The sequence below is a fragment of the Anser cygnoides genome, chromosome 5 (genome assembly GCF_040182565.1).
Source record: "Anser cygnoides isolate HZ-2024a breed goose chromosome 5, Taihu_goose_T2T_genome, whole genome shotgun sequence".
Classification (NCBI taxonomy): Eukaryota; Metazoa; Chordata; class Aves; order Anseriformes; family Anatidae; genus Anser; species Anser cygnoides.
This window is the reverse complement of record NC_089877.1, coordinates 61,289,568-61,315,858: the sequence shown is the minus strand read 5'-3', so window position 1 is coordinate 61,315,858 and position 26,291 is coordinate 61,289,568. Positions and strand designations below refer to the sequence as shown.

The following is a 26,291-nucleotide window of genomic DNA, read 5'->3' as shown; positions in this document are numbered from 1 at the left end:
ACATCAGCTCTGCGCTGAGAAAGGAGGAGATCTGAACAAAAGGGTACAAGTCAGGGAAAAAATACTGTCTATCCTGACTTGAATCTCTGTGGCTTAGCATATAGGTTACTCTGCGTGCTTACCATACTAGGGGATGAGGGGAACAGCTAGTAGAAGTTTGGGAAGCAGTTAAATATGCCAGCTGTAGCTTTTTTTGCATAGTGCATTTGCAATTTGTCTTTGGTTCTTCTTTTTCCTGATGCTGTCTTGGTCTGAGCCTGGCTGGGATAAAGCTGTGTCGGTGCCATGTCTCCCACCCGCCCTCTCGGGAGATGGTTTTTGCCCGGTGCCTGCTGTCCTCGTGGGGTGTCACAGTGCTCTGGAATATGTTGAAGAACCAGGAGTTCTGGGTAGCTTGGAAAATCTCAGCCCAGTGAGTCATAAAACTTTCAAATCCTTGTGGCCTCCGAGAGGAAAACAAAGGAGGTGGAGATGAGAGAAGCAGCCTGGCACACCGTAAATACGGGGTTGGTTACCTGGAGACTTTCATGAGGTGAGCTGACAGGGCTTTGTTCCGTGAGCAGTGTGGTCTGAACGCCAGCCACCTGCATTACAGCAGCACAAAATAATGCCTGAAATCATCCGAGCAGCATCTGCCCGTGCTTTCCTCGTGGTGAAGTTAGGTGGGGTCACTCTAAGGGTGTCCTGCCCCACGCCGCGCCGCGCTCCGGAGCAACCTCTGCGTGCTCCGCATGAATCACCGCTCACCCTGCTTCGTTAGTGCTTCCTCTGGCGTTCAGTCCTCGGCCTCCGGCTTTTGTTCTGAGTTTGCTGAATGAAAGGGCTTTGTGCTGCCGGGAGCACCTGCGCTGGGAAGTCACTTCCTAAATCAGCCAGATGGATGGGGTGGCCCAACCTGCTGGCGCTCATTGATGAGTCATTATTATCGTGACTCGTTAAGGTAATAAATTAGCTGCTCGGTGACCGAGTTGCGTTGACAGGCTTTGACAGACGGTGCAAAACATTGCCGACACCTGCCGGAGGGGCCATCGTGGTGGCAGGGTCCGTGCCACCGCGGGTCCGTCACCGCGGCGGAGCTGGCTGGTGGCACGGCGTTAGAGCATCGGAGCTCGGTTGCTGGTGCTCGTTTGTTCACTCCTTGTGCCTTCCTGAAGGACAGGGTGGTTGGTTTGCTTTTTTTTTTTTTGGCTGCTTCCAAGTTGTTTTGGAGCTCTGGTTCTGAGCTCCTCCAGATTTGGCGCTGAGGACACACGGCGGCGCCTGCGTGAAGTGCTCAGGGAGGGGTGGCGCGTTGTTGGTTTGGAGGTCTCCTTGTCCTCCCCAGCCTGCCCGCTGCCCATCCTGGTGGGATCGTGGTGCTGTTGGCCTCGTCCTGCAGAGAGCCGGGCTCCTCGGTGCTGGCGGGGCCGCGCGGATTATTGCAGGGCTCCTCGCCGTGCCAGACAAGTGGCTTCTTGTTGCGCCTCCCGCATTCCTTCGGGTGAGCATTACTTAGCTATGCACTCCCAGCTACGTGCTGCTCACCTGAATCATGTCTTCGTGTGTGCACGGCTTAACTGCCCCGAAGCCCGGGCTGCCCCGCGCCGGGCTGCGCCGGCAAGGTTCAAGCATTTTTACGAGAGGGTGAACTCCCAGGCTGTCACCGGGAGTTTTGCAATGGGACTCCACGTCCCTTCTTGCGTGTGAGCAAAGCCCTGGCTGGAAATGGGTTGTGCACAGCTCCCAGCGACCCATCAGCAGCCAAACGCTGGTGATATAAAGACGGGGAAGACCCAGTTAATTCATCGGCCCTGGGAGGCGGGGGAAAGGCAGCCCAGGACCGTGCCGCTCAGAGCCTGGCTTTGGGGGGGGTTCTGCATCAAACAGCAGCAGCTGGGCTCCCTACCAAACAGCAAAACTTCGCTGTGTGTGTCAGTTTGGGGGAAATCACTGTGGGGTGGGGGTTCCTTCACTGCTTTACGGCAGTGAGGGTCAGCTCGCCTGCCCAGGGACGTCCTCAGCGATGAGCTTTTGAGGGTGAGCTATCAACAGGCAGGAGTAGCACACGCACACTTCTTGGAGAGGAGCAAAACTGCAATTTTTTATTTTATTTCTGGATGCCTGCTCCTGGCTTGGCCTCAGCATCTTCTAAACGACCGGTGCTTAGAGGAGCACCCTTGTGGGCTCTGGTGCTCCGTCCTGGAGAGCCCGTGGTAGCTGAGGACCAGCGCAGCTCTTTCCTTCAAGGATGCTTGCAAGGGGCTGCAAGTCTGCTTGTGCCAAGCTCTCCCCTCCTTTTGGATGGGGAGATTTTGGGGTTTTGGCTGCCCTGTTGGGTTGGCACCGTGCTCCTCGCACAGTGCGCAGCACACGACTGCCGTGCCCCTGCCCTGCTTGGGGTTTTCTTCTGGAATTCGGGGCTTCTCCCATCGCTGTCCCTACCCCTCCTCGCGTGTGGGGATGTTGGTGGGGTCGAAGGTCTCAGGGTGGGATCCTGGGTTTTGCTCGGCGGGGCCGAGCGAGAGCTGGGCAGCAGGAAAGCCGAAGCTGCAAATCCGCTCCGGTAAGTCACGCCGAGGACTGTTTGAACTGCTCTAATCCCCCGTGCCTCCAGAGCAATCCTGTTTACATGAGGCGACGCTTCAAATGTCTGTCCTGACAGCTATTTTACGTAAGGCATTTGCTTACTGAAACTCTCTGGCAGGAAGAGGTTGGCTTCGAGACCTGACACGGCGCTCCCTTCGTCACCGTCCCCTCGTTACGGATGCGTCCCACAAAGCGGCTGGAGGCTCCCCGGGGACAACTCAGTTCCCTTTTTAAACTCCAGCTCCTTTTATCTTCGGTGCAGACTGCTGTCTGGGAAATCACATGTGAAATCGCTGGTGGCTCTGGAGCTGCAAGAAGTCCCTCCTCCCCATTACACAGAGCAACAAGATGTCAGGAAAATTTTCTGGAGCGCGCTAAACGCTGTAATCCCTACAGACAGCTTACTTTTGGATCTGGAGTTGGAGGCAAGTCTTGGTGCTCATGGTTTTCACGCATTTACTTTTGTACTAAATGCTGCTCTTCCCCTCACTGAGTTCAACGTTTGCCAGTTCTTCATCATGAGCGAAGCAGCAATGATTGTGGTGTGTTCAGATGCGACGTGTGACGGGGTCTGCCGTGGACTGTGTAGGCATGAGACCGAGCGGTTCCCCTAGCCGGCACGGTACGACTTCCTTAAAAAGGTCCATAAAACACAGCCTGTCCCTGGTCCTTCAAGCCATCCTATAGCCTGACGCGTTTCCACATGAGCAAAAAGCGAGTAAGACGGACTTTAACCTTGCAATAATCGCCGGGTGGATTTCCAGGAGGTGCCAGCAATTGCATCAGATGAAACTCCGCTGACTTTGGGCCGAGGCTGGACCAGCTGATGGGAGTGCGAGAGTGCGGCCACGTGATGGCCCGGCGCTGCGGTGCGCGTGGGGAAACCCTGCTGTTGTACTTTGACCTAACGCCGAAGCAGTTTGAATGCAGAGGGTGCTGCCGTGTCTCGTGGTTTTAGCTTGGTTGCCTCATGTCCTCTTTTTGTTCCCTTTGCGTCGTGTTTTGGGCTGCATCTGGAGGAGAGACCGCGGCTGCGGGGCCTGGCGTCGCCATGCCGTGGGGTGTCGGAGCAGCTGGGGACCCGGGGACCCAAAGGCTGAGCCGTCACGGGGCAGGGAGAGAAGGACCCATGAAAAATGGGTGCTCGTTTCTCCAAGGGGAGGATAAAAATCACATCCAACATTCACCTTGTTAGGTAATGCCTCGGGGAGGCTGGATCCAGCCTCTGGGTCGCACTGCAGCTCTCTGCCCTACAGCGAGCCCACCCACACTGCGGAGCTGTGCAGAATTGCAATCTGCCCCTTGCAGAAATGCCCCAGGGGCAGTGCTGTGAAGGTCCCAGCACGACAGTGGGTGCTTGGGGCATCAGCCCAGCCCTTTAAAGCTTTCAATCGCCTTCCTCGCAGGGCTCCAGCCCGCCGCAGCACCGGGAGCTCCCCTCTCCCTGGGGTGCAGCTCTTCCCACCCAGCAAAACTGGCTGGCATCTGAAGAAATAAACAGGCCTCCTACGCCGGAGCAGGGAGTCTCGGGCTGTTGCACAAGGCTGGAAGCAAAGAGCCCTCTCATCACCTCGCTACCTGCGCCGCTGCTGCTGGCTTCGCAGCCCTGGCCGACGATTCCCAGAGCAGGATCCGCGCCGCGGGCCGGGAGCTGAGCCGCTGCGGCGCACAGCTAACCCCAAGCCTATTAAAAGCCTGCAGGATCGACTCTTCCCCTTCCTCCTCCTGCTTCCTTCCCCCCCCCCCCCCTCGGTTTTCAACACCAGATACGTGAATAAATCATCTAGGATGTGATCACACAGGAAACTCGCTATTTTTTATTTTATTATTTTTTTTGCAGCCGAGCGAGGAAGTGAATTCAGCTCTCCAGGGTTTCGGTCCTGTGCGCTTTTTAATCACGAGGCTCTCCGTCCTTTCAGCTCCGTCACTCGTGAAGTGACGCTTCCTCGGCCGCGTTGGCTTTTCCCCTTGCTGCTGCAGACCTGCAGGAACAATAGCTGCTGGGAACGCTCTCCACCGAACCGACATGGACGGTGGCTGCGCGTGGTGCGTGGGGGAAAATGCACATTTGATCTGCATTAGATCGGGTTTTGTTGTCTTGTTTACTACTTGGTTCTTCCTTTTCCTCAAAGGAGAGCAAACCCCGTGTTCCTGCAGGATCCCCAGCTTTTTTCCCCAAATTTGCTCCTTGTTCCAAGTGGCGTGCTCAAAATCCCACGTTCCTTTGTGCATCTTGTCTTTTTTTTTCTTCATTTTTTTTTCCTTTTTCTTTGTCAGTGGGGGCTTACGGAGTATAATGGGCAGATTAGCAACTGTATTCGTGGAGTAACCCATCTTTGTGCGGGTCTGGCTAGAAACCAATTAAGCTTGTCTTGATCTCTAAATGAGATTTTTGTCGAGCGCCTTGCCCAACCGCCTTTTACATCCATTAATAGCGGGTGGGATTAAAATAGCTCGACGTGTAAAGATCGCGTGTTGGGTAAATAAGAAGCGGTGGTTGCAGGGAAGTTCCCGGGGATGTGTGCAAACCGGTGCCTCTTTGTTCCGTGGTGTTGTAGCTCTGCGTTTCTTGAAGCCCGGCATGAAGTGCGTTTGGCTACGGGTGTGCAAAGCCCGGTGACAGTATACGCGGCGAGGGGACAGACGCAAAGCTGCTGGGCAAATTGGGAGCTTTCCATGGGCTGCATTAGCGCGGCGAGCCCAAACACCCATCAGCGCACGTCCCCTGAGCTCCGGGTGGCTCTGAGCGGGGTTGCTGCAGCCTTTGAATGCCTGGAAGTGCCGTGGACTGGCTGTGTTCTCTGGTCCTGGGCTGTTTTTTAGCCTGGGAAGGAGCCCAGCAGCTTTCCGTGTGTGGGTGGCAGGCAGCAGTGGGGACCCGTCCCCATATCCCTGCCTCGATGGGGTTTGCTGCTGGCTTGCCCTGCTGCTGCAATGAAAACCCATCCGGGAGCGGCGCTTTCGTGCAGGGTTTTTGAAGAAAAGCAGCTAAATAAAGATGCCTTTAATAAACCGTGCCTTCAGGGAACCCTTGTATCTCGTCCCAGACTGTTTCTGCGTCGAGATAAGATTGTGGAGCAGCTGGATTTGCGCTCTGCTTGGGGAGATGTTGGCGGGGGAAGGGCTGTGGGATGCTTTTAGGGTGCAGACGTTCATTATTTCTTTGTTTATTTACTCTATTTGTAAAGCAACTGTGGAGAAGCAGCCCAGAACCTGCTATCTTCTCTGGTGAACACCAGGCTGCTCTGGTGCGCCCAGATGGTGGGAAGCATAACCTGAAGGGAAGGAGGGGAATAAAACTCGGGGCAAACTGCTCCCTTTGTTCAAAAGGACCCGGCTTTCCCCATCCCCACCTGCCTGGTGCCCACCCGACTGTCACCACGTCACTGCCCTGGCACGGAGCGGGAGCATCACGGCACCACGGCTCTTTAAAGCCCAGAAGCTCTTCAATTACTTGTGGAAGTGTTGGGATCTTCCTCCTCCTATAAAAGTGCCCAGAGATCAGGGTTCAAAGAAATCCCTGGCAGTGCCAGGCTCCTGTCCTGATGCTGGCACAACGGTCCTCCTCCACGCGGTACGTGGGCTTCGGTGCATCTTGGCGTGGCCAAGCCCAAAAACCTCAAGAAAAAGACCCAAAAAAGATGGTTTTGGTGCTTGGCTGGGCTGCGATGGAGCTGGGGGCGAGGCGGCACCGTGCTGCCGGCTGAGCTGGTGCCGCGCCGTGATCTGACGTGACGTGGCACTCGATGTGGCTTCCCAGGGGGGAAATGTAAAAATAACCGTGTCTTCGGTCGCATCTGCGTGTTGTGACTGCGGTGGAGGAGCCGGGGGATGAAACGTTACGGGTGGGAATTAGGCAGGGAAAACAAGCCTTGCCCTGGAGCAGAGCGGCTGAAGACCAGGAGGGAAATGTCCTCATCCTCCTCCCGCGGTCCCGGCTCCTCCTCTTCCTCCCCTGGGGCTGGAGGAGCCGTGGAGGTCACCGCGCCTCATCGCGGGGTCCAGACGGATGACAGCAACCCTGGTGAGACTGCGCCGTGCTCGAGGCTTGGAGAACCTGTTGGACCTACTCCACCGCCTCTTCGCTGTGCGTTTCCCCTGTCAAAGCCTCGCAGGAGCCCGTCTGTTCCTCCTCCGGAGGCCACCGAGCCGCGGAGCTGCAAGGAGCGCGTGTGTCTGAGACGTGCTCGGGGCGGCCGGGAGCTCCTGATGGAACCAGGCTGAGCTCCTTTAATCTGCGGTGGACCCAAACCCCTTTGTCTTCCATTTGAGTTAAATACACCCTTGGAGATGTGGTTACTGCGGCCAGCTCTGATTTTGATTATGCAGAGCGGTTCCAAACAGGCCCAGGAGGAGAATCCCATGCCAGGACTTGGTGGGGAGAGGACACCCCACGGGCAAGGTGCTGCTGCCTCCTGCTAGCCCGTGGCTGGGCCGTGCTGGTGGCCAAGATGTGGGGTGCTTGATGGGCAGCGGCGTGGACATCTCTAGCTCGGGGGGATGTGGGCTTTAGAAGCAGTTGGCCTTGCCGTGTGGCCATAACCTTTTGTTGATCTGGCATGTTTTAGGGTTTGGTGGCCACGCCGCGGCTACCTGGGCACGGCTGGAGGCTTCAAGGATGGAGAGGAGGGCAGGATGGAGAGAAGGTCTCTGCTGCCGCAGGCCTCCCAGAGCTAGCAGTGGAGTAGTTGTGGATGCCAAGGAATAAAAAGCTGTTGGTCAGCTTGAGCAGAGATAGGGCCTTTTTGTCTGGGAAGGTAAAAAGGGAAATTAAACACCAGTGGGGGAATACTGTGTATATAGTTCAACTCCTGAGGCTTGTCGTGTGGGATAGCATCTGAGATTCCTCTGCATTTGGGCTTCCAGGAGGCCTAGAGAGACCAAAAATTCACAGCAGGTGAAAAGTGCTGCTGCATCTTCCCCCAGACGTGCCAGGGCCAGCCTCAGAACAGAGAGCTGCCATTTCTTTCCAACCCTCTCCACTGCAGGCTTCAGAACGGCCAAGCAGGCAGCTCGGCGGGAGGGCTTTGACGAAACAGCTTCGGGGTCTCCGATGGAGGCAACTTCTGAGCTAAATAAGTGGTGAGAGTGTTGCTAGCCGTCCATGACTGCATGCACCGCATGTCGGCGTTGTGCTTTGAAACCCGGTTTCCCATTTGCTTATCTGGAGTATGTGACCACGCTCGTCCTCGGCGGCCGGGGTCCCCCTTATCTGCGCGTGTGCTGGCAGCGCGGTGCCAGCCCCGGCCCTCCCAGCAGCCACGCGGGGCAATAGGAGCCGCGGGTGTCGTATAAATGGATATTAATACACGTCATGGTACCTACAAGACGAAGCCGCTGACCTGAACAGAGAGCAGGGCGTTATCCTTGATTTGGCTTAAAAGTAGGTGGGGGAGGCAAATTTTAGATAAAAGCGGGGGGAATCGGCTTTACCCTTGAAAGGTCAACTCGTTGACTTCTTTGGTGGCGTGTGAGTTAGGTGGTGAAGAAAACAAGGGGACGGCTTTCCGAGAGCAGCATGGTTTGTGCTTTGCAGGTGCCCAGGAGCAGAGCAGCTCGTGGCCGGGGTGCCACCCGCAGCGGGTGGGGGCTCGTGCTCCGTCCTCGTCCCTCCCCGTCACTGCTGCAGGACTCTCTGCCTTTCCCCCGTGCCATTGGAAAGCGCTCGCGGCGAGCACAGGAGTTGGTGTTTGCAGGCTGCACGTTGTCGTGCAGCGTTGTGTGTCCCTGCACGACGCCTCCGTGCTCCAGCCTGGCGCAGCTCCAGGCTCAGAGCTGCCTCTCGTGCACTGCCTCGGCTGCGCACTGAAACACGTGGTGCTTGGGGACGTGTGTAGGTTCGTGCGCCTCACCTGGGTACCCGCTCGAGACATCGGGAGCACCGAGCTCAGTTCCGAAACGCGGCAGAGCGCGATCGTCCCTGGTGCCCTCCTCTATGAGCGCAGCAGGAGCCCAGCGCTGCGGTTTTCCTCCCCGAAGCCACTTCCCTCCCCGTCTTTAATCCCTTTTTCTGCTATTTCCACCCTCGTCTTCCCATAACGGCTACCAGGCACGGCCTGGCACACTGCTGTCCTTTGTCTCGCAGGTGTTCACGGTGAGAGTGGTTTCAGAGGCAGCACAATAGGAAGCGCCTGAGTGAACAACCAGGAGTGCAAGAGCTTGCATGCTGCCCTGCTACGAATGCATTTAGTTTTCCATTTTCGCTACGTAAAGGCGACGTTTCCTCCCCACCATCCCCAAACGGGGCACTGGGGTTTGTGGTGGTTTTAATATCGCCAGCGGGGGGAATTTGTAAGAGGCAGGGGTGTTCCCGCAGCACTTGTTGCAGGTGTAATCCTGCGGGAGCACATCCGTCGTTACTCAGCGACTTTGCCGATGCCTGTAAAAATAGATCTCAGGTTGATGCTGACTTATAAACTGGCAGATGAGCTGAAAATGGGGGGCTCGGTAAATGGATCCAGAAGGTGATTTGGAGCTGCGGACGGTGGTTTGAGTCTCGGTAAGCTGCAGTCGCTGCTACAAAAGGCTCTTTAATGTTGCTGTAACTGCCCAGGAAGGCAGCAGCTTCATTTGTGGGCACGCAGTGGGCTGGCAGCAGGGGCTGTGCCGGTCCCACGGGTCCTGGCATCGGCGTTGGAAGGGGCTGACGTTACTGATGTAAGAGCGCACAGAAGTGCCGCAAATGCACGGGAGCTGGGGAAAATGCTTTGTGCTGCGGATAATACAAGAGCTCCTCTTGCCTTTTATTCGAGAAACTGGAAAATTCAAGAGTACGTCGCTTTGTCAGGGAGGCGGCGGTGAGCATCCAGCAGCTCTCAGCCCGGCGAGGAGCGTGCACCTGGAAGCTGAAGCCAGACGAGTGCTCTCCAGAGCTGGCGCTCCCGCAGCGCTGCTGCCATATCATAGCCCTCATTTTGTCTAGTCCTGCTGCTCCGAAAGAAGTAATTTAGAAGGACGTTTTCCATGAATCAATGAATTCATCCTTGCTTCTGTGCCTGGGAGCTTTAGCTTGCTTGCTCCAGATACCGAGTGTCTCCATCCCGAACTGCACCAACCCTGGTGCACCATCCTCTTTGGGGAGCACGTTGAGGGTGTCCGGCCCTGCCTGGTCCTTCCCAAACGAGCATCTACCAGCGTGGGCTGAAGGGATCAGGGCGGCTGTAAGTGAAACAGTTTCTCTAGGTATGCGTGTGGAGCTTGAGGAATTTGTCCCTGTGCCAAGCAATTCCTGATGTTACAAGTCTCAGGGAAAGCGAAGCCAAAAATAAAGGGGGGAGGGAGCGGTCGCCTTTTGAAGGAAACTGGGGCGCAGAAATCTCGGTTGCAGGTAAATTTGCCTTTCAGATCTCAGCGTGGCATTTCCTGTCGGGAGGAATTGGAAAATTCCCGTTGCGCCGCACCACATCCCCTTCCGAAAACCACTTCTGCGAGCCAGGGAGCGTGCGTCTTTTGAAAGCGATACACGCATGTTTGCTTAAGGAGCCTGCCGTGGGACGTGCCTGAGAGAACAGGGTTCAAAACCACAATTTTGCTACGTGTAAGGAAGTCAAAGATAACACCGCCATCCCCAAACCCGAGCTTGTTTCTGTTGCCTTATCTGAGCATCGCGATCAAGCGGGGCAGGAGCGGCGGTCACGGGTGGGTTCATCCGATGGCCAAGCCCTAGGAGCTGACCTTGCTTCATTCTGCACGCTGTGGGGTTTTGGGGTGTTTCGTTTTGCACAGAGGGGCAGAAGCTCCCTGCCATGTGCAGGAGGTGTTTTCTGTCCTCTCCTCGTGCTGCGGCGCTGCTTTGGGCACCTCGGAGCTGGTGAGCCCCCTGCTCTGGGCTGCCCGTGCACCCAGGGACCTTCTGCTCCTTGGTCGGGGTGGCTGCGAGATCATTTTGCAGCTCTTGCAGATCAGAGCTTGCGCTGGGGGGACCCAGAAACGTTCCCAGCGCCAAAACACGCCGCAGCGAGCGGGTGTGCGCGTGGGCTCTGGTTCTGATTTCCTTCGTCGCCGCGGAGAGCGGCTGAGCTGCACACGATGGTTCAGCGGGATGTCCCGTCTTTTGTTCCTCGGTATTGGAAAAGTCTGCGCGTGTGTTTGTGTTTAAAATATATAGGTTTTTCACATCCCTGTTCGTGAGCCCTGTCACTTGGGACGTGGTGCCAGGGAGGGATGCCTGCCTGTTGTGCTGGCAGCCGTGCAATGGTCCTGTCGGTTTGGCGATGCCTGCACTTGGGAAGGAACAAATGTTAGCAGGGAGTGATCCTAAACCTCCTCAAACCTAGCTGGAGAGGCTCTGAGTAAGTTCCCAGCACTGGTGGAGAGTCACAGTTGCCGTTGTTTGTATCACAGCCCGGTCCAAACCTTTTAATCCGTGCCCACCTTTTGTTTGCTGTCCCTGTTTTCCGTCACATGTGTTGGCGTGTGGCAATGGAAGCGATGCAGCTCGTGGTGCTGGGGCCGGCTGTGGGATCACAGCAGGTTTCTGGGGTGGCTGCTGCCCATCCTCTGCAACAGTGTGAGGAGCAAACCCAAGGTCAAAGCATCGTCATGCCCGCGGCAGACCAGAGCAGCTGTTTGAAGTTGTCATTTCCAATAATTGCCACCATGGTTTCTCCTCCCCTTCCTCCCCCCGTCCCCGTGTTCTTCCCCTGGCACTGTGTCCCTCCCCACCCGCCACCCAGGGCTGGCGGGATCCGTTCGAGATTTATGTTAAAAGGCAAATTTTATGTATGTAATTAGAACGTGGTATTGGTGAATAGAAAAGGGATTTGGTGCTTACTGCTGCAACTCTTTCTCGCGTGCAAGGGCGAGCTGATTGATTACTGAGGTTTGAGATTAAATATTCCCCCGAGCTTCGCTGGTATTTAATGTGGTGGGGGAGGGCAGAGAGAAAGGGGGAAGGAAAATGAAGTTTTTCCTCCGAGGCGAGGAGAGCAGGGCGATGTCTGCTGAGCAGATCCCCTTGCCCTGCTCTGGGTGCCGTGTCTGCTGGAAGAGAGGCTCCTCCTGGTGCTGTGCTCATGGACCACGATAAATCAGGAGCCTCGCTCTGTGCCCGTGGTGCTGGGCAAGCTGCTGGGGGGCTCTACTGGTGCCCCGGCACCGCAGCAAGCATCCCATCCCATCCCATCCCATCCCATCCCATCCCATCCCATCCCATCCCATCCCATCCCATCCCATCCCATCCCATCCCATCCCATCCCATCCCATCGCATCCCAGCACGCCGCATCCAATCCATGCGGCTCAGCTGCACCCGAGCCCAGCAGCAGGGCACACCTCCTGCCCCCTCTGCTTCTCCCCGGGAGCACGCCTTATTTATTTCCCTTAATTTCTTTTAATCCGAAAAGAAAGCTCCATTTTTGGTTTCGATGGCCTTTAGGGGAGGAAAAGCCCAGCGTGCCACTCCCAAAGCGAGTGGTGGGAGCTCCGCTCACACCTTGGAGAAACAACCCCGTGTTTACCCGCTCGGGGAACTTTGCTTTCATTGATGTCTAATTTTAGCTGATGGCAACGGATCCCTCCGGGGTACTGCGGAGGTTTCCTGTCGGCGCAGACCTTAAGGAACACGCATGCAAACAAAAAGCACTCGCATTTATTTTTGCGAATTCTTTTGGAAGGGGTGTGACTGATTTTTCGCGAGCAGCGCAGGCACACACTGGCTTTGTTCTGCTGCAGTCTGGCCGGGTCGGGTATTTCAGGTCTTCCAAGATTTAATCAGAATAATTAGTTACTGTCTGTTTATACCTTCTGTTTTTGTTGCAGGGTTTCCAAAGGGCGTATTTATCTTTCAGAGTGCTGCCTGAGTGTCGCTTAATCATTAAGCATCTGATTTCCTCCAAGTTATCTGTCATGCTGCTTATGTAAGTAAATAAAAAAAGGGGGTGGGGGTGGATTTTGCCTGGGGGGGGGGGGTTGGAAAGATTTTCCCTGCTGGTGATTTCCCTGATTTAAGTGTTTGGTTCCCAACCCCTCATGTGATGATCAGAGGACTGCCTGTTTTGATTGGCGCTTAACGACCCAGCCAGCTTAATGAGCTTGCTTTCAGCCAAGCCTTCGTGTATACCCCTGTAAACTGGCAGGGCCTGTGTTGCTCGGGGTCGTTTCGGAGGGGGGAAAAATGTCTTTGCAGGAATAAAGGGCGTTTGCTTTCTCTTGTACAGCTACGCCTTTGCCTCCTTCACTCGGTGGTGTCCCCTATAAAAGTCACAGTTCTGCCTGGAAAGGAATTAGTGCTACAAGTTTGCCAGGCCTGGCAATCCGGTTGGTTTCCAGCTTTTATTTGCACGTAGGGTTTTGGAAGGGAAGACAGTGAGGTATACATTTCCCCCCTCCCTAATGCAAGAACGACGCAGAAGAAACACTGAAAAACAGGAAAAGAGGGCTGGAAAACCTCACCACGAGACAGGTGTGGTGCTGGGGCCACCCCCGATTCATGCCCGGAGCCTAAATGAATGATGTCCCTGTTTTCCTTCAATATTTATTGCTGTGGTCCCGAGAGTAGCCTATGCAGAGGGGCCAAAGCGATGCTGGCAGTGGCACAGAGGACAATGCGTGGGGCTCGATAATTTGCCTCTTTTTCTTGGTTTCGCTTTCCTGGGAAACCATGTTAGTAGTCAGGAGTCACGATGCTGGCTCGCCGACCGCCTAATTTATCGCATCAGATATCCCGTGCATGACCCTCGGGGCCGAGGGTGCGGGGCGCGCGCTGCTCCCGGTGATGGATGTAGTCCTGCAGCCTTTTAAACCCCGAAGCCGCCGTCCCATCAGCTCCTCCGCTCGCCCGTGTGATGCAGACCATAAATTTTCTCTGGCCGGCTTCTGTCCTGAGGTCAGTAACTGCAGTTTAATTAGCCCCTGTCGAGGATTACGGATGCGTGGCGTGGCTTCGCTCGCTGCCTTCCCATGCAAGGGAAGAGGCCAGTGCGAGTGCGAGGTGGGGCCGTCAGCATCTGCCCGGCCTCGGTGGCTTCAGAGCTAGGAAATCTTGCTCATGGGCAGGCTGAGCTCAAAGTCCATCTCCTCTGCACTAACTCGGGTAAGCTGTAATTCCTGTGGTTATACGGAAGGCGTTTTTCATGCTGAGGGCGGTGAGGCCCTGGCGCAGGCCGCCCCGAGGAGCTGTGGCTGCCCCATCCCTGGCAGTGCCCAAGGCCAGGCTGGATGGGGCTGGGGGCAGCCGGGGCTGGGAGCAGGGGTCCCTGCCCATGGCAGGGGCTGGAATGAGTTGGACTGTAAGGTCCCTTCCAACCCAAACTGTCGTGTGGTTCTGAGATGATCCCAAACCACCGCACTGGGGCATGTGTTGGGCCCTGTGCCACAGCAGAGCCAGTGTTGGGGGTAAGCATTTCCATTTCCTTGTCAGCACGGCCAGTTTTCAAAGAGAAGTTGTTCCCTCTGACAGCTTTTAATTCGTTGCTCTTTGTGTAGTTTTGGTGTGATCCTGGCCCTGATGGCCATGGTTTCCCCACCAGAGGTGTCAGTGACGTTAGAGGGTTTCTGCTCGGCTCTCGCAGCCGGTGCTGGGTTGCTGTTGCCCTCACCCTTTCTGCTCAGGTGAGAAATGTCCAGTGTGATGGAAATATCCTTAAGGAAGGCTGTCAACCAGAATTTTTCCATGATGTTGACACAGGCAGAAAGCTTCTGGAGGGCTCCTCCTTCTGACACCACCTCCTGAAGCACCCACAACATGCGAAGCGTAGCGCTGCTGTTGGCTGCCCAAGGCCAGTGGGGATGGAGGGTCTCTAGCCCTTCTCCATGCTTCCCTGCTTGCTTCACTGTGGCTTTCCCAGGTCTGCTGTGGTGGCGTTTGGGCAGAGGTTGGGCTGAGGGAGAGGTGGGAGGAGGCGCAGAGGTGCTGGGAGCGGAGGAAGAGTGGAAATGGGGAGTGAAGAGGGAAGGGAAGTGAGCAGTGCCTTCAAAGTGGGTACTGGGAGCAAATGGAGGCAACTCGGCTCGTTTATAGTGTTAATGCTGTATAAGCTGCCTAGTTGAGTGAAGCACTCACCAGGGACATAAATTTGGCTATTAAATAGCTTTGGAGCAAGTGAGTGCTCTGTGCTGCTCCTTTCCCTTCCATGGAGGGAATCACCTCCTGTCCCCGTCTGTTTTAAGACCCATCGTTGCCTCAGGACACGGGAGATGAAGCTTGGTACCTGCGTGCTTTCAAAATACCCTTCCAGTTGTCCCCACGCTCCTCGTCACTCCCATCCCTTGATTTCTCCCAACCTGGCCGCTGCAAGCCTTGGCCGTGGGGACTGACCACGGGTCCCCTCCGCAGCAGTGGACACTGCACACCAGGCTTGGTGCTCACCACACGGCACCGTCTGATGCGGGTGCTCTCCAAAAACTTTCATCTCGATCAAGGATGGGGAATATTCCCCCCGGTGACCACCATGGGGAGATGGGCTGTGTCCCCCCAGTGCGTGCGGGCTGACCGCCGGCCGCTCGCAGATGCGGGGGGAAGGTTTGGGATGAGCACACCCCGTTTTCCTCGTAAAACTCCAAACAAGAGGCTTGGCCTGGTTTAGATTTTAAAAATAACTTGCACATTTGGCAGCTAAAGTTTCAGAAGGGCTCCGAATGGGATAATGGCTTTGATCATGGCAGTCTGAGATCAAGGGAGGGCTTTTTAGGCTTGCTGCATCAGATGGAAAATATATTGTGGTGTCTAGACTTTATCATCCTCGAGCAAGGCTTTTTTCTTTCCTACAGAAAAGTCTAATCTAAAGCCCACGTACACTTGATAGGGCTCCTTTGGAAAGCAGCCTCCTTTGGGGTTTGATTGTGTCCAGAAGCAAGTTGAAAGAGATGGAAATCAGCTTTGGACTTTGAAGGACTTCTGAGGCTCTGGCTCATGGACCCTGCCATTTCTGACAGGGTTCTTGGCACGGGTGGAAGCTGGCGTGGCAGCAGGGGGGAGGTTTGGCTGCAGGAGCGGGATCACCTCCTCCCATGGCACTCAGACCAGCGTCTCCCTCAAACGCCTTAGCTTTGGTTGTGTGATAACCACAAACACACACGTCGGTGTTCAGAAGGAACCTCAGGGTTTCTTGCCGAAGTGTAGAAAATGCATGTTTTTCTCTTTTCATTTTCTAAACATTCTGAAAGGATCAGAGGCAGAGAAATGATTTCCTAAGGTGCTCGGAATAAACCCAAAAGCCTGCCATAAAGGTGAGGACATCTGGCTACGTGCATCCACCGACCCTTCTTGAATGTCCGCGTGGCAATCGAGCTCCATCACGATAGAAGAGGCCCCATGGAGAAAGTGGTGGCAGTTTTCCTCTGAAACGCTGCATTTTCTGCACAGGGGTCTTGGTTGTGTTTTGGAAAGCGAGTTGCCAAAAAGGCATCTCCAACCATCCTGGTGCATGCCCCGGCACACCGTCACGCTGTGCTGAAACACGTCGTGAGCTGCACACGTAGCCCCGGGCCCTGACGGAGTTGCAGCTTAGCTGTGAGAGCTTCAGCTGGAAGTTTTGGAAAACATTTGGAAATGTTTTGGAAAACATTTGAATTGAGGATGTCATGGCTCCACGTCTGGTTGTTTTCCTTTGCTTTTTCTTTGTGAGAGGGGAGAAAACTGCTGTTGTGTTTCTGTTTTTCCTTTCCATCAATTACTTTTTAGACATATTTATTTCCGAGTATGAATCAGAGCAAATGCCAGCCTGTAAACAGATTGTGGTATAAAATGGCATTGAAATCGGGATGGAAGGGACCTCGAGAGGTTGCCTCATCCCCACAGCAGTGTCAAGTAAATCCGCTCATTGAACTGGAAGGCAATCGTGTTTGTTGGGCGTTGTTTTCTCATCATTTTTTTATGGAGCAGAGGCAGAAATCTATCAACTTATGCTGTCAGGCTGTGAGAGAGCCCTTCTCAGCTTATTCAAATCATTTGCTGAATAAGTGTTGTTAATGAATGCTGGGTTTGTTCCCAGAGCCACTCAAAGTGATAGTGCAGAGTAACATTTTCTGCCTTGGCGTTTGCCATAATACTGCAACTTCCATGGGAATGGTATCCTGTGGGGAGCCATCCCTTGCTTCTCCCAGTGCCTGGGACAACCAGATCCCAGAAGTACCACTGGATGCAGGGCAGTTTTTGCTTTGTTTCTTGTGAAGCAGACGTGAGTGTTCAGAATGAAAGCCATTCTCCAGATGGTAAAAGCAACGAGAAAAAATACCAACCCCACCATGACAACACCGGGTAGTTTGGGATGCCTTGGGCTCGCATCCCCAGCTGGCTGTGGTGCCAAACCCGTGGAAATCAATGGCAGCCTCTCTCCTTGACATCTGCAGGCTTTAGATGAAGCTGCAGTGGTGGCAGAGGAGGAGCATCAGGAGAAATCCTTGTCTGCTTTGAGATTGAAAATCAAGCGATGGCTTTCAATTAGTTTCTTGTGCATCTTCTTCCGTCCTAGCTTTGTGTCTCAAGTGGTGGATTGAAAAGATGATACACAAGAGCCCAAGCTTAATCCCTCGCCTTTCAAAGATGCTAGAAAGCTCCAGTGGGTCTTTTTTTCCCAGCTTATTGCTTCCAATTTGAGCGAGAGGTTCACCTGTACCCAGCTGCACGCCACCTCGCTTTCCACCCAGCATTATGTCAGTGTTAATATCCACGTGGCCCAGATGGTGACTGGTTTTCCTTCGTCTCCTACTTTCCCCAACTGGTTTCTAGTAGGTAAAAGCAAAACGTGTCCATCTTTGGCCATGTGGCAGGCTTGGAGAGCCAAACCCCCCGGTCCATCTGTACATTTAAAGTCAAGATGGCAGGCAGCGTTATTGTTTGGCCAAATGTATGCAGAGATATCACGGCTTAGATTTGTTACAGATGGGTTTCTGGATATAGTGGAAGGCATGCTGCCAGCCCGTTTTATATCCATGTAAAAGTGATTGGCATCCCTATAAATAAAGCTGCTGTGAGGTTATAAATCTAAATATACTTATTCATCAAATTATTTTTACATCTCAAGTAGGTTGCCATCCTGTTTTTACATGAGCAAACCATGCTCTTCGCATGTGTGTTATCCACAGCCTCACAATAAATGATCAAAAATGCAGCTTTGGAGGCTTTGAATGATTTTTTTCCCCTTGGAAATACGTGTGTGTGGACTGTCCATGGGTCCCGTGCTGCAGTGGGATGAAGGAACTTCTCTGAGACAGTCATCTCTGGGAAGGAACTGGTCCCAGAGGCTGTTGTAGACAGAGATCCAGAAGTGGAATTGGCTGTAAATATGGGAATGTCAGCTCTTTCTTTTTTGGCTCACAAATAGGTATGACATTCGGGTGTTTAGGCTCTATGACCAGGTAAATAGTATTTGTGTGGTTTGTTGGTGCTAGGAAGGAGTCCCCACTAGCATCTCCACCACGTCCTTGGCTGGGGAGTCCAGCAAAGGCTTTCTTCCATCGGTGCCATGGGCTGGGCTGCGTGGGAGCATAGCACATCCAGCCTTCCCCACTGTCACCTCAATTGCAGGAACATGGAAAAAAAGTCCCCCAGATTTGCTCTGGGTGCTGCCATGAGCTGGAGGAGGTGGTGAGGAGCAGAGTTGGAGGGCCAGCCCTCACCACCATCCAGCTTGGTCACTGAAAAGGCTTGTGAAAATGCTCTAAGCTGCAACCTCCGGTTCCTTTGGGTTTGTTATTCTTCTCCTTTCAAAGCATTTGAATATTCAGTTGGTAAGTTATGAAGCACAGAGCACATGTGCCTGAGAGGCAGAATATCAGCTGCCTCGCTTTCCACGGTAATAAAGTGCATCATTTAAAATTAACCTATGGTTTTAGTGTAGTTCCTAATGAAAGGAAGCCTTAAAGTCGCTCTGTACATCTGCTCCTCCTCCCCCACTGACAATTCATGAAGTCCATCGGCGGGTTTTGTCCTCGCTTCCAGATTGATTTTCATCTCCAATATGTAGAGCTGCTACAAGTTTTGTCAAAACAGCAATCAGGGTGTTGCAGAGGTTTTTATTAAGGGAAGGGATGCAATGAAAACTCAGGCTGTACTGGATGCCAGGGAACACACAAAAATGTTATGAACATCCAAGCCATAAAGAGTGCTTTTAGTTGGATTTACCACGTTACAGGACACCGGAGGGCCCACGCTGCAGGACTGCACAGACACGTAGGTGTTGCAGGGGGGATATTTGCCCGTGTGGGTTCTCTGATGCCTAATAAACCTAAGTTCATCTTGCAGCCTTAATATAAATGTACTTTATGTTGCTTGGGCTCACAGACACAAGCCTCCTCTTTGTTAGTTCTGGTATTTGTGGTGCTGCTTCCCCCGCCAGGTGTGGTTTCCTTAGCGTGGCAGGGTCAATGCAGGCTTGTAGTGGCTTTAGAGAACGGTAACAATATTTGCATTTCTTGACCCATTTGCTGGAGCTGGTTGCAGGTTTGTGTGCCATTTGTCAAGGCAGGCAGAGCAGCTGTTGGCAGGAGAGCTTCTTAATACATGCAGTGTTGGACACATTCACAAAGGATGCTGCGTGTCCTGCATCCCCATTACCTGTGATGCTGTGGAGGCAGGGGAGGACAAGCTGCTGATAGTTGGCGTCTTGAAGGTGGAAGTTGTATGACAATGTTGAAAACAAGTGTTGAAAATCTTGCCACCTTCCGTCGCTGGAAAGCTTAGCGTGGCTGATGAGCAGCAGATGGAGAGGAGGACCTGTCAAGCTTGAGTCCTGTGTCCCAGGGTTGCTTCTGGTGCGTGTCATGGCCACACGGTGGAGGTGAGAGGTTGGGGTGTGGGCTGTGTCCTGGAGGTAGCAGGGATGGCATACAGCTTGGACAGCCTGGCTGTATGCAGATTTGGAAGTGAAATGAATCTGCTTCCTGGTTCAGGTAAGGGCAGAGAGGATGTTGGTCAGCCCTTTTGCACGACTGCTGCCAGGAAACAGGGAGATGGTGGCTTCTGGGAATGCCATCCCCATGGTCCCTGCATCCTGCTGCAGGTCCCAGTGCAGCAAGGGAACCCCTTCTTCCCCAAACCAGCAAACAGTTCAAGGTTGTCATGTCTTACCCAGGCTGTGGCAGCCCTGACATGGGTGCCCAGGGCAGCCATAAGGTGCTTTGGTAGCCTGGAAGTCACGGTGTGACTGGCTTACTGCTTCTGGGAGCCATCTGCCAGCAGCTGGGTTCCACGTGGGTGTGAGAGAGCCTTGCATCACCTTACATCCCACAGGGGAAAGGGGGGAGACCCTCAAAGCCCAGCCACCTGCATCCCCGCAGGGGTGCCACGGGGTGTGAGCAGGGATCAGTGCTCACTGTGGTGTTGGTGAGCCACCAAATGTTTGCTTATCTGCCTGGTTTTTACTGGTAGGTGTTAATACTTCGTTCCTCACCTGGATTTTGCTCTCTGCTTTCCACCACAGCTTGAATTCTTTGCAGTGTTGTTTTGTTTTTCGTTTGGTACCTCATTTTCCTAAACAAGAACACAGCCGATGGTCTGGAGCCCAAACTAAACCCACCTATTACGCGTTACCTGATTAGACGCCGTGGTAATAAGCATTTGAATCTAAAGGTAGATTAGGCAGGGAGCCGTCTCAGGCTGGATTTGCATAGCATTCATTCCTCATCCATGTGACGTGTCGTTAAGACTATTGAAATCTAATAAAGAGTTGGTGTTGGTGTGCTTTGGGTGCTCCTCTTGGGGCAGAGGTTGCTCCCCCCACGAGGCACTCTGCAAAAATTGCCTGTGATTGCCTGGAAGATGCTTTTTCTCCCTCTTGCTGCTCTTAGAGCTCATGTTGCAGTTGATGGGGACAGGCAGCTCCTGCTAACTCTAAAAACCTGCACTAATGGGATTTTGAAAGATTTTGTCTTTAGAGGCAGTTATTTCAGGGTGTGCTGGCTTCCTGTGGCAATCTCTGGCTGTAGCGGAGTGAATCTGGAGTTTTCAGGTGCCTAAATCCAATGGGCAGCTTCTTCAAGCTCTCGTGGTGATGTTACAGCTCTTGTGCTAGAAAATGCTGTGAAGATTTGTTATCCAAAAAACATTCAATTTACTTCCCCCATGGACCGACTTGAGGTAGTGGCTGATCTCAGGGTAATTCTCACTCTGAGGTGTGTCATTAGTGTTTGGGGCATCCAAACTGCAGTGTGAATTCAGTGCAGGGGGCTGCCAAGGCTGGACGTGGAGGAAAGCATTGAGGCTGAGGTAAATATAAGCCTGTTTTGCAGCAGAGGAGTGGAGGAAGGCTCTCTGGGCCTTCCCAGCACGGTGCCTCAAGCGGCGCCCGGAGGGAGGCAGCGTTCGGGCTGGTGCTAGGCCGAGCAGAGGGCAGCAGCACCCAGCCAGGCCCTGTGGCGACCTCCATCTCCTGGCCAAGCGTCAAAAACGTTACCTAAGGGTATCTGAGCAGAGATGGTGTCTCTCTGTTACAGCCCCCGAGCCAGGAAGCAGCGTCTCCGCTCGCTTTGCTGGGCCTTTTTGTTATTAGGGCCGTTAACTGTGGTGTGAGCTGGGCGAACGCAGCAAATGGCGGGCTCCTGACCCTTGTGGCGTGGGCACGGTGAAGCTCAGATCGAGGAATAAAGGTCAGTTTGCTGGGTTTCAGGCTCGGTTAGACCTGCTGCGCCCTGCTTCATCATGAGCGGTGTTGTCTGGGCTGTAATGTAAGATCTGGTGAGCCAGTGAATGGAAAGCTGCAGCCAGAAGCTCAGTCAGAGCCTTTGCTGTGAGAGATGCTTCGCTTCAGAGCTGCTAAAGAAATATATGGGGAGTGTTTTGGGGTGCTAGAGAGACCCTTTTTCACTGGAGAGCTGGCTAGACCTGATGTCAGTCAACAGATCACCCTAAAGCCAGGAATCCTTGCCGAAATTTGAAGGAATGTCGCCAAGCTCCTGATCACTAGTGGTACCATGAAGCCTTACCCAGGGGGCAGGTGTGAGGACTTCAACAATACCCCTCCACCACCAGGGCGTGGAAGCCCTCAAAGAAGCTTCATCGCTTTAGATTGCGAGTTAACTGGCCTGGTATCAATGGGGAGAAGGGTTTTTGCTTTGCTGGCCAGAGAGTTGGACTCTAACCCGAAGCGAGAAGGCACCTGCAACGTGGTTTGAAGATGTGCGAGGATGAGCAAAGTGGGGGTGATACACCACAGGGCATCTCTGCAGAGCTGAAGAGGCGTTTGCCCAGGCAGGGTGATGGATGAGGGCAGAATGTGATGCTGTGTCCTTTGAGAAACTGGTGATACTGTGGCTTTCTGAGCTTTGGCTTGTGCCTGCGGTGGTGACTGGAAAGGTTTCTCTGCGCTTGTGGGGTGTCTGGAATGGTGCTGGTCCCAAGAAGGGAACACTGAGTCTTCTATCTCCAAAAGATGAGATTAAATTAAAAGCTTCAAGCACAGTTATATTCTCTCAGGGTGTCTGAGCTTCATAGGGGTACCCTTGGGTCACTTTTTCAAGCATTTCTTTGCAGTCATGAGGCTGTTTGTTTTCCAGATTTAATGAACAGGGAGATCACTGTGTAAATATCTACACAGTGAGTGAGAACTTTTGTATTGCAATTTATGCCGAGTGCAACATGAAAACCTGCAAAAATGGTAATAATAAGAATAATACAAAATTCTGTATGTAGCCATGGCAGGGAGGTGGCTGCTGTCATTGCAATCTTGCACCTTCACGGGGGGGTCCCTTACTGGAAGTGTTTGCTCACGAAGAGAAGAGGCTTGGGTTTTAAACAGCATCATTGCATCAAAGAAGTTACAGAGATGAGGCCGACAGGATGCCTGAAGCATTAGCAGCGCTGCAGATGCCCCATTTGGACTTGAATGGGGTAGAAACAGATTTGGCTAAATCAGTGCACAAAACACCAAAGCCTGTGCACGTACTCAGTGTGTTTAAATTTGGTTTATATCGATGCTGCTGATGCTGATACTTCCCTGGATTAAGCATTAAAATGGCCAATATTGATTTTTAAATGCATCCCCTTGGGATTTCCACCGGACAGACATTCCCCTCGGGATGCTCTGCAGGGACAGGGCCTTCGCTCCATCTATCCCCAGAGGTGGATGGGTTGGCTGGGTTCAGAGCGAGCCCTTGCTCTCTGCAGTCGCTGAGAGGAGGGTAGTTAGGCAATTAAAACAGTGTGCCTTGATTAAGCTGGCTCCTCTGAATTATAAGGAGATGGGCTTGAGCTCTGATGTGAAGCCTGCATCCCTCCTACTCAAAGCCGAGGTTTTGCTGTAATCTAGATTGTGTTGCATAAAAAATACAATCAAGCCTTCCAATTAGACTCGCCTGCTGGTTTTGCCTGCTTTTTTATTTTATTATTATTTTCTTTTTTTTTTAATGTTTAAATGCAAGCAGCCTTTTAGTGTAATGTGATAAAAATTGCTGCTTTTAGCAACCCGGTTAGGAGCAGACGTAATGCTGGAGCCCTTCTCATTTCCCCAAGCCATTTCTGTGCAGTTGTGCAGCATCACGTCGTGTCTGATGCGAGCTCACGTATATTATTTTTCAGTGTTCATCTGCTGGAGCAGTGGGAGGTAGTAGTGCCGTGCTGCAAGGAGAGTTGCCAGTGGGGAATTTCTGCTCTCAGACATTTTTATCAAAGAATTCTCGACCCCAAATTCATACTTCAGGGGGAAAAATCACTCTGGATTACTGTCAGTATTTTAAAATCTTTAAAGGGAAATAAGCATTTCACATGGCTCGTGGCATGTAGGGCAATTGATAGATCTAATGAATCTGTTTGGCTGGCTTTGGGCACTTTCTGGACCAGAAGTTTAATGAACTACTCGGAGATCTACCTGCCTGTCAGGGTCCCTTTGAGTAAGGTCTCCTGTTTGTACCAGCTTCAACCCACTTTCATTTTAAAAGAACAAAAGCCAGCTTGCTGCACACCGCAAGTTGCATAAAACCCAGCAGCTCTAGTTGCCTCACCTTAAGCATGGATAATCCCCAAATCCCCAAACGTGACCCAAAATTGGCCAGCGGGGACTTGGCTGGTAGCTCCTCGATTCCTTTGCCGTGGTGCTGGCCCCAGACGCTGCTGAGCTGCTGTACTGCAGGCAGGTGTTTGCAGCTGAACGGCTTCAAAAATCCCATGTGTGGTGCCAAATTAATTAAGAGGCTTAAGAGAGGAAAAACCTGCCTTCCTTCCCCCGTTTTACAGCGGGAGAGCCCGTCTCACCCCAGGGATTACCGCTGAAATGGGGAGCAGCGAAATGGAAAGTTCAGCAGAGAGGCTTTGCATACGATATATCAAAGTCAGAGCCCAAATATTCACTGGAGGAGCAGGGCTTGAGGGGGGGGAAGGGAAAAAAAAAAGGAATTAAAATAAAGCAAGGCTTTTATTGAACTATTGTTCTCCAGGAAAAGGCTAATTGGCAAACAAATATCCTCCAACAGTGGGAAGTTCGGCTCCTCTCTCCCCACTTGCCAGGCTGTTCAGCTTTTATTGACAAAAGCTTTGCATCATCAAAGTAAGTGCTTGGTGGAGCCTGCAGTGATCTCAAAAACGCACAGACTTAGATCCATATCCTTTGGGGGTAAATACAGAAATACTGAGATGGGAGCTCTCCTTCTGGGGGCAGGCAAGGCTTTGGCTGGCTGGAAAGTGGTCCTGCTGCGTCGGGAGCTTTCTGGTCACCATGATATGCAGGTGTGGGCTTCATATCTCATGTTATCAGCCCCATGGAGGTGTTTTTTTAGCTTAGTGTGAGCTTTTTCCCTTGAGTTTGGGCAAAACCAGGGGTGGAGATGGAGCGGGGCTGGATGTCAGCTTGTGACAGCGCTGGGTGCTGAGGATGGAGCTGGGATGAGGCAGCAGCAGGACCTCCTGTTGCCCCGGGATGCTCGATGGAGCTGTCACATCCCTCTGAGCTGCCCAAGGCATTTTGCGGTGTAATAAGGGAGTTGAAATATATTTCTTCCTCCCGCCACCAACCCACCTGCTTTTATGTTTGCTTCAGCGAAAGAAGGACCGGAGGTCTTGCCCGTCTGCTGGAAAAAAGCTCACGTGCCGTTCGTAGAAATGGGTCGCTTAGCACCCTAGTGAGTATTGGGAAATATATATATATATATATTTATATAGGCTCCCAAACTGGGTCTTGTCGGGGGTTACGCGCCTGTTGTCCTTGTTCCTGAAATAAAAGGCATTTGCCCGTGTTCGTGTATCTGATGGAGCTCCAGTCAGAAGCGGTCTGTAGCCATTTAGAGGATCTGGTGCTGAGCTCACCCCCGGTTACGTTTCCCCTTTTAATGGAGAACTTGTGACCTCTTTTGGTGTTGCCGCACCGCCCGCTGTCTGGCAGTCTGGGATACTTCCAGCAAGGTTTGTTTTTAATCCTCGAAAACTAAAAGTTTTGCTCCAGCAGCATTTTCCCTGGAAGGACGCATCTGTGCGTTGAGCAGCATCAACCCCTGCAGCCACGATGGGGCGAGGGGCTGTGCGGGCACCCCTGCAAGCATCCTCTCCGTGCACCCAACCTCTCCAAAGCTCCCGTGTGCGGGACAGGGATGGTCCCCCAGCAGCCAGCAGCCAGCCCCTGCTCTGCATTTCTGCTGGGCTGCCAAAGCGGGCGGCGCTGCTCCAAGATTTGCTTTCAGCTGGAGAGCTCTAAGGCGGATCGTGTCTCGCCCCGCTGTGCGGATGCTTTTCCCCAGAAAAGCGGATTGTGGAGCCCCCGGTGCGTGTGCTTCTGGGCCGGGCGCTCCGCCTCGCTCGCTTGCAGCAGAAGCGGCTCGAGCTGTGCCGTGATGCTGCCAGGCGAACGCTCGCATGGAAGCTCAAGTGGAAGCTGCTGCTCTTTTCTCTGAATAGCGTCGTCGAGTAGAGTACAGACAGAAAAAAAAAAAGCAGGCTTTTCTTGGCGTATTACAAATGTGTGAAACAGGTCACCCATCCCCTCCCTGCCCCTGAACATACAACTGCGTGCTGGCTCGGTGAATAAACTGGTTTAATTTTTCATGCTGCAATCTGAATTTCACCATCAAGTCCCCGAAATGCCTCTGCAAGCTCATTTGGATGGGAGCAGAGTAAAATGTCTTCTTGCGAGGCAGCAGGCCCAGATGTACGCTCCGTTTTTTGATGAATGCCACAATAAAAGGCAAGAATACAGAAGGCAGTAAACACGTTTTATGCGAGTGCTGTTTTTTTTTGCAGTGCTGGCAGATGGGACACACAGGGACCAGGCTGGGAGCCTGCAACTGCAGCCGGCTCCTGCCAAAGTCAGAGGCGGCGTGCAGCTATCACGCTGGTATTGTGCAGCAGGAGTGAAATTCAGAGCTGCAAACCCCTCATTTTTTGGGTCACGGAGTACAACAGGATCTCTGGAAAGAGGGAGGAGGATCTGGGTTAATTTAGGATTTGGCGTATAAATGTAAATCCACGAAACTGAAGAATTTGAGATTTGCTTATGCTGGGAATTACAGCTCTTGTGATTTCATGATGAGTCAGGCTCCTTCTGGCAGCCAATTTTCCCCGAGAGCAGCAAGGCCACGTCCAGGTGTGCCTGCGTACAGGGCCGGCACGCTGCTAGCAAGGCATTTGGAAGCCCCTTTCTGCTCCCGGAGGTGTAGCGCTGGCATCACGGGAGGGCTCCCGAGCCCTGTCTCATGGGAGGATTCAGGGGGAAAAAAGCCAGTCATCAAATGGTTCAAGGCTTTGGGGCCAAATGCTTTGTGGGTTTAAGTTTGTTGTTTTTTTGTTGTTTTTTTTTTTTTTTCCCCTATGACATCAAAACCAGCTCCTGCCGATGCGCACGTATTTTAACCAAACACAAACATTCCTCTC

General features: G+C 53.0%; 2 protein-coding genes across 4 annotated transcripts in view; both read left to right on the top strand.

Moving 5' to 3' along the window:
- JKAMP (JNK1/MAPK8 associated membrane protein) overlaps nt 1-26,291 on the top strand; it is a 134,224-nt gene that overhangs the window by 31,503 nt on the left and 76,430 nt on the right. The window lies entirely within an intron of this gene.
- DAAM1 (dishevelled associated activator of morphogenesis 1) overlaps nt 1-26,291 on the top strand; it is an 88,338-nt gene that overhangs the window by 2,863 nt on the left and 59,184 nt on the right. For 2 of the 3 annotated variants that reach the window (XM_066998490.1, XM_066998488.1), the window contains exon 2: nt 12,323-12,420. The exons of the other annotated variant lie outside the window; for it this stretch is intronic. The gene's annotated coding sequence lies outside the window, so the exon portion shown is untranslated. The remainder of the gene's footprint in view (nt 1-12,322; nt 12,421-26,291) is intronic. 3 annotated transcript variants of the gene reach the window in all.